The sequence below is a fragment of the Scylla paramamosain genome, chromosome 31, assembly GCF_035594125.1.
Source record: "Scylla paramamosain isolate STU-SP2022 chromosome 31, ASM3559412v1, whole genome shotgun sequence".
Lineage (NCBI taxonomy): Eukaryota > Metazoa > Arthropoda > Malacostraca > Decapoda > Portunidae > Scylla > Scylla paramamosain.
This window is the reverse complement of record NC_087181.1, coordinates 17386500-17393999: the sequence shown is the minus strand read 5'-3', so window position 1 is coordinate 17393999 and position 7500 is coordinate 17386500. Positions and strand designations below refer to the sequence as shown.

At 41.1% G+C, this 7500-nt stretch overlaps 1 protein-coding gene across 1 annotated transcript in view; it reads right to left on the bottom strand.

The window, feature by feature from the left end:
• Positions 1-7500, bottom strand: part of LOC135088764 (uncharacterized) — a 46191-nt gene that overhangs the window by 35455 nt on the left and 3236 nt on the right. The gene's annotated exons all lie outside the window — the stretch shown is intronic.

Below are 7500 nucleotides of genomic sequence, written 5' to 3'. Positions count from 1 at the left end.
TCCACTCTGCCGAACGTTTAGATAGATAGGAAAAAAAATATATTCTCAGTTAACTATCTACCAATTATCGGGATATCCTTGTTGGGTGGTTTATTGCTTGTTTGCTTGTTAATGCCATTTGTGTGTGTGTGTGTGTGTGTGTGTGTGTGTGTGTGTGTGTGTGTGTGTGTGTTTCTGATTTTGTGTATTTATTATTTATTTATTTATCTATTCGCTTACTACTGTATTTATTTATCTGTTTATTTGTTTATTTGTTTATTTATTTATTTGTTTATTTAGTCAGTTATTGTATTTTTTTATTTATTCTTTGTATATTCTCGTATTTTTTAGGATGTGGTAAGAATCTCTCTCTCTCTCTCTCTCTCTCTCTCTCTCTCTCTCTCTCTCTCTCTCTCTCTCTCTCTCTCTCTCTCTCTCTAACGCAATATTGATAATAATTATAATGCTTTCATCTTCCCTCCCTTGAGTAAACAGTCTGAAATGAAAAAAACAGCAGCTTTCATGTGTGTGTGTGTGTGTATGTGTGTGTGTCCCTGCCCAGTAGACATTAATGTGCGTAGCGTGAAGGGAGAATATAATACTCTCTCTCTCTCTCTCTCTCTCTCTCTCTCTCTCTCTCTCTCTCTCTCTCTCTCTCTCTCTCTCTCTCTCTCCGCTGTTCTTCTTATTTTGTATTTTATTTTCATTGTAAAAATTCAATTAAGATGTTTTGTTATCTCTTAGCGCTGCGCTCCCACTACTACTACTACTACTACTACTACTACTACTACTACTACAACTACTACAACAACTACTACTACTACTACTACTGTCTCTGCCGGGGCGTGTTGGTTATCGGAAACATGAATAGACAGCAAATGTTTCGGGAAAAATACGTGTGTTGCATGACATTTGAGACTTTCTTTGAGGGAGCAGACTATAAGCTTTATCAGTAATCCTCACATATGAATGCTTTATATTTATTGGAATCATTGCAGGAAAATAAAGGAAAAAGAAAAATGAAGGGAACCGAACACTTATACAACTAACACTATTACTTTTCTTCTACTTCTGCTACCACTACTACTACTACTACTACTACTACTACTACTACTACTACTACTATAGATATTACACTGAAATCTCACTTCGTTAACGTGGTACATCCTTTTTTTTATCTTCACAAATGGAGTCGGATTGAAAGCTTTAGAGAGAGAGAGAGAGAGAGAGAGAGAGAGAGAGAGAGAGAGAGAGAGAGAGAGAGAGAGAGAAATTATATACCATACGTCGATCTCTTTAGCCTCTCACTCTCCGTCTCTATCCCTCTCTCTCTCTCTCTCTCTCTCTCTCTCTCTCTCTCTCTCTCTCTCTCTCTCTCTCTTTCTCTCTCTCTTCCTCATACAGACACCATAAAGACATAATTAATCACTTCACTCACATCGTCGCTACAAACAGGACACCACCAGTACTTTTAATATCAATAATCACAGTAACAGTAACCCGATCAGCTTTCTATATTCCTCCTACAAGCGAGAATTTCATCATATTAATTCATAACGGGTGCCAAATGTATCACTGAGCACAGCATACACTCATAAATAACTACACAAAATCGTCAATTCTCTCTCTGGTATACACGTAATGTTAGTTCATACATATCGCCAGGAAAGCGCCGCCAGGTGTGAACGGCAGGTAGCGAGTGATGCAAGGTGAGCGTCCGTGTGTTAATGAAGCGCACCTGTCCAGAGTCCGCAGGCAGGTACCGAAGTTTTATTGGTGGGGGAGATTGTATTTACACTGCGCGGGAGGCTGTGACGCAGTGAAGTGATATACCATGAAAGTGATATACCATGAAAGGTGTATAATTATCGTCCTTATGCTTAAACACCTCAAAGCTTTCCCACTTATACGTTAACCCTTTCACAGCGGCGAGCAACAATTCACAGCACTATTAACAATGTATGAAATGTTTACAAGCATGTACAAAAAAGAAGGGGATAAAAAAAGAATATATATGATATGTTTGGAGGTGGCTGTAGAGAAAAGAAGGAACGTCTCAGAGTAGCTAGTATCTGAGGAAAGGTGGGACAAATAGCAGTGAAAGAGTGAAGCTGTGCGGGGTGTGACTGACTGGGGTTCTCAGGAGTGTCTATGAGTCTAGTGATGATGGAACAGTGAAAAAATATCAATGAGAACCTGACTAATCTCTTTCGCCTTTTGAAAATAGTCCTACTGAAATATTAACCTTTTCACTGCGATACGAAATAACTAACAGCACCAGAAGTAATGCATGAAGTCTTTATAAGCATCTACAAGAAAGTAAGGGATTAAAAAGAATAGATTTTGCAATTTATGAACAGTTTAAGGATTGGAGGTGGCTGTTAAGTGACTAGTAATTAAAGGAAGATGTAGCAAATAGCAGTCAAAGGGTTGAAGGGATTTTCAGGAATGTTTGTATGACTAATACTGGTTTAACATTGACTTTATCATCATTAGAAAAACATCCATGAATGCTTAGGTAATCTGTGTGGCCTTTGATAGCCTTACTGAGGGATTAAATTGGTTTTCAGGAGTGTTTGCCCGACTGTAATAAGGTTTCTGTATCACCAAGAGGAAAAATGTTAATGAAAAACTTGCTCATCATCTCTGTTCCCTTTGACAATAGTCCTGAGAGTTTAAAGGAGTTTTCATTAGTGTTTACGTGAGTCTAGTGAAGGGTTGGTGATGCGTCAGTACCATCAACAACAAAAACATCTGTGACAACCTGATTGATCTCTCTTGAAAACAGTCCACCTAACACCATAAAGAGGCTTCCAGAAGAGTTTGCATGATATAAGGTTCAACAAGACGGTTTTCCCCACCAATAGTAAATATCAATGAAGACTCGACGAATCATTTCCATGGCCTTTGAAAATAATAATCCTGAACCGCTAAGAGTACTGGGCGATAACGAGACTGCGAGGGAGTGAGGGAGACTACAGCGGCTTTGATATCCTGAGAAATCGGCGCCCTTACTGTTGGTCGGCGGTGCAGCTGCGACCCGCTAATTCTGCACGACGGTCCACTCCTCCCTGTATCCTTCAATTAGCGCGGGACACAATGGCGAGATGCTTGAAGTGACTCGCCGCTCAGATTGTGTAGTGTCCGCGCCGCCTCAGAGTTTGCCACCGTCTGCACTTTCCAGTCTTCCCGCTTGAGGAGGTTACACGTGATTGGAATGATTAAGCATCTATAACTTGCAGGACTTCTTCGTGTTCCCTAAGCGGTTTGTGTGTGTCTTCTTGATGTACCTAAGTAGTTCCTGTACCTATGTGATTCGTGTGTCTTCTTCTTGTACCTGTGTGATGAGTGTACCTGAGTTATTGTGTGTGTTCCTGTACCTGTGTGATGAGTGTACCTGAGTTATTGTGTGTGTTCCTGTACCTGTTTGATGAGTGTACCTGAGTTATTGTGTGTCTTCTTGTACCTGTTTGATGAGTGTACCTGAGTTATTGTGTGTCTTCTTGTACCTGTTTGATGAGTGTACCTGAGTTATTGTGTGTGTTCCTTTTGTACCTAAGTAGTTTGTGTATCTTCTTGTATCTGCTTGATTCCAGTGATTTTCCCTTTCACTGCGATATGCACTAGAAGCAACGAAATCTTAATAAACATCGACAAGAAAGAAAAAAAAATGAAGTAAAAGAATAGATTTAGCAATTCTTCACCCATTATATTGCTTAGAGATGGCTGTGGACGAGGAGGAAAGATCTCAGAATAGTCAGTAGTTAGGGAGGAACATACCTAATCACAGGGAAGGTGTTAAGCTCTCCATTACTTGCCGGGAAGCAGTTCGTTTACACAGTGTCCTTTTAATTCTTTTTTTTTTGCCAGACTGTACAGTGGTCGCCGCCTCCAGAGAGAACGCTTGTGGTTGGAATTACTTGAGGTTTAAAAGATCACATATATATCTAGGCAAGGACGGCAGGGATGGTACGTGGCGTATGTTTTGTATGGGAACTGCTGCGTGTAGACTTCTTGGCTTCTTTCAGCTTTCCTTACGTTTTTATCTTCCACTAGAATTCCCATATAAGAACGTAAGAAATAAGGGAAGCTGCAAGAAGCCATCAGGCCTACACGTGGCAGTCCCTGTATGAAATATACCTACCTGTTTCCACCTATCATCCCCATCCATAAATCTGTCTAATCTTCTCTTAAATGACCTAACACTAACAATTAAATAACAACTCGTATATGTAAGTATTCTAATATCTTCCATATCTTCCATTTACTAAGGGAAGATAAAAAAAATATAGGCACTAGATTTTCAACACTCGATTACCTAGCATTGTGTATCGAAACTGTCCCCAGAGCGTTTAGAATCATTGCTCTATGCTCGACTCTCCGTCCAACCAGGCATTGCAAGAGTTGAGGCGTTCTCCACTCCCTCACCGCGTCACTACAATAAACAACAGAAAGGTTTCCTAAAGGGCGAAGAATCACATTTCATCGTCTGGAAAGAGATAAACAAAGATACGTATACCAAAAGACGTGCACTTCCCTAAAACTTCATTCAATAAATATACACTCTTAACTCCTTGAAGTGAAGTTTGGTTAGGGAGGAGTAACAGTTATGAAGAGCTGAAGGAGGCTTTTGGAGTGAGACTGGAAAGGCATAACGAGGAGTTTGCATCACCCTGAAACCCTCAAGTGTAATTTAGGATTTTAGAACAAGACTTGGAGGATAGGAGAAATTACACTGACTCTGAAACCCTTGATATGTTACTGGAATTTAGAAGTAAAGCTGGAAAGACATGAAGAATACTTTACATTACTTTAAAAACACCGCGACGTAATATTGGGTTTCACGGTAAAGCAGGGAGCGCGCAAAGACTCACAATAGCCGCGGAAGCCTTAATATGTAAAGGGGTTTAAAACTAAGGCTCCCAAAGACATGAAGAAGAAGTTTCCATTACCCCAAAAGCCCTAAGACGCAATTTAAGGCTTTAGGACAAGACTGAGAAGACGTGAGAAATTACAAGGACCCTGATGAAGAACTTGATATTGTGCTGGGCTTCAAGTTACGGCTGGAGAGACACGAAAAAGTCACCATTACCTTGCAGAACCCTGGTATGTCATTTAGGGCTTTACGTTGAGGCAGGGAGGACGTGAAAACCCACACTGACCCTTGAAAGCCCTGATATGATATTGAGCTTCAGAAGTAAGGCTCCAAAGACATGAAAAAGACTTTCCATTACCCTGAAAGCCCTGAGATGTAATTTAGGGGTTCAGGGTAAGGCTAGGAGGCCAGATAGAGTCACCATTTCTCCTAAAGCCCTGAGATAGAATGTGGGCTTAACTGTAAAGCTGCAAAGACATGTTTAATAAGCTGGCATTACCCTGAAAGCCCTTAGCTGCAAATTGGGCTTCATGTCAAGGGTGAGACAAACTGAAGAGAACTGCCAAGACCCTGAAGGCCCTAAGATGTGAAATTGGGCCTCAGGAAAAGGAGATGTGGCAAGAGAAGAGAATTACCAAGACCCTGAAAACTCTGAGATATAAAATTCAGGTTCAGGGAAAGAATGGGAGGGGGTAAAGAAAATCGCTAAGACCCTGGAAGCCCTGACATGTAATTCAGGACTTCTGTATAAAGCTGGGGAGGCACGTAAAGTGGACTCCCATTACCCTGAAAGCCCTTAGGGGGAATTTAGGGCTATAGACAAGACGTGAAAGGAATTACAGTTGCTTTCAAGTTGCGCTAATAAACTTGATCTACAACTGGACTTAGGGCAAAGCTTGGAGGAGGTGCAGAGAAATTCCAACACCCTGAAAGCCCTGAAATGTTAAAATTGGCTTGAGTGCGAGTCTGGGAGGACGTGTAGAGTGTCCTGAAAGATTTGAGGTGTGATTTTGATGTCCACTGTAAAGCTGAGAGGATGTGTATAGAGACCTACCAGTACCCTGAAATCCCTGAACTGAAATTGGGCGTCAGGGCAGGACGTGAAAAATGTATTGTCACCCTAAAAGCCCTACGATGTGGAATTGAACTGTAGGGTGACGTTAGGAAGACAAAAGAGGACAAAAGCGAATCACTGTTACCCTGAGGTCCCTGATAGAAAACTGGCCCTTTACGATCAGACCAAAAAGACGTAAAAGGGAACTGCTATTACGTTTCAAACCTCCAAGATGAAATTGTGAGCTTTAGAACAAGGCTGAGAAGACAGTTGAAGGGAGTTACCGTCACCTTAAGGGCCGTGATGGGAAGCTCAGATTTTAGGGTCAGGACGGAAGACGTAAAGATATTGACATTACCTCTAAAAGCCACAAAATGAGATCAGGGACTCTAGGGCAAGACTGAGAAGACATTTAAGGGAAGATAGTATTGCCATGAAAGCCCTTGTATAAAATTAGGGCTTTAGGGTCAGACCAGAAAAAGGAATTGACATAATTTCTAAAAGCAATGAATGAAATTTTGGACGTTAAGAGTAACGCTGGGAAGGGATTTAAAGGAACCTCCTCCTGCCCTGAAAGCTCCTGATGTGAATTTAAGGGTTTAGGATTAGAAAGGTGTGAAAAAAGTTACCGTTATTTACCACTAGCAATAAAAGCCCCCCGAATGGAAAACTGAGACCTGAGAACACCTTAGGAAAATTACCATTATATTCGAACACCTTAAGTCTTAAGTTGGTATAGGTAAAATTATTGACTTCATGAGAGACTGGACGTAACGAGCTCAACCTTGATGAAGTTAGATTAAAAAAAGAGAGATAGGAAAAAACTGGCTCCACAAATAGAAAGACAGATAACAGGAATAAACTCAGTAATCAGGTTGTTAGTGCGGGTAATAGAGAGCTTTGAAAGATTATATAAATTCATGGACAGGGATGATAACTAAGCATAGGAATGTACGTTTTATACAGGAACTTCCACATGTAGGCCTACTGACTAGTTTCCCTTGCGTTATGATTCACGACACGCCACGAGAACGGATCATATCGCGCGGGGAAAACTGGGGAAACTTGCCAAAGAGAAGAGAGACTTAGAGACAGAGAGGATGGAGGTTGGGATAAAGGCACAGAAAAGCAGGCAGGAGTGTTCACGTAGATACACAGGAGATAAGCAAGGGATGTTGAGATGGGTAGAATAAAAAGCAGGGTATTGGAACAGAGACACGGAACAGGGAGTGCTGGAATAGAGGCAAAGAGAAAAGGATATTAGAAATGCGTCCTGTTGTGTGTGCAGTCGTGGATGAAGGAAACACACATAACAGAGACAGAAGAACGAATAGAAATGATGAAAGAGAAGCGCAAAGCAGAGTGCAGAGATAAACAGAAAGAGGAAGAGATGTTGAAATCGACACAAAACAACAACCAAGTGTTTAAATAGAGATACAAGAGCAGAACATTAGGAGTAGGAGTGGTATTAGGATAGACACAGACCAACTAGCAAGATGATGAAGCAGAGACACAGACAACCTTTGAAATGAAGACACAGACCAGGCAGTGTGACATAGAGGCAGAGGGCAAGAAGCAAGAGGCACAGAGG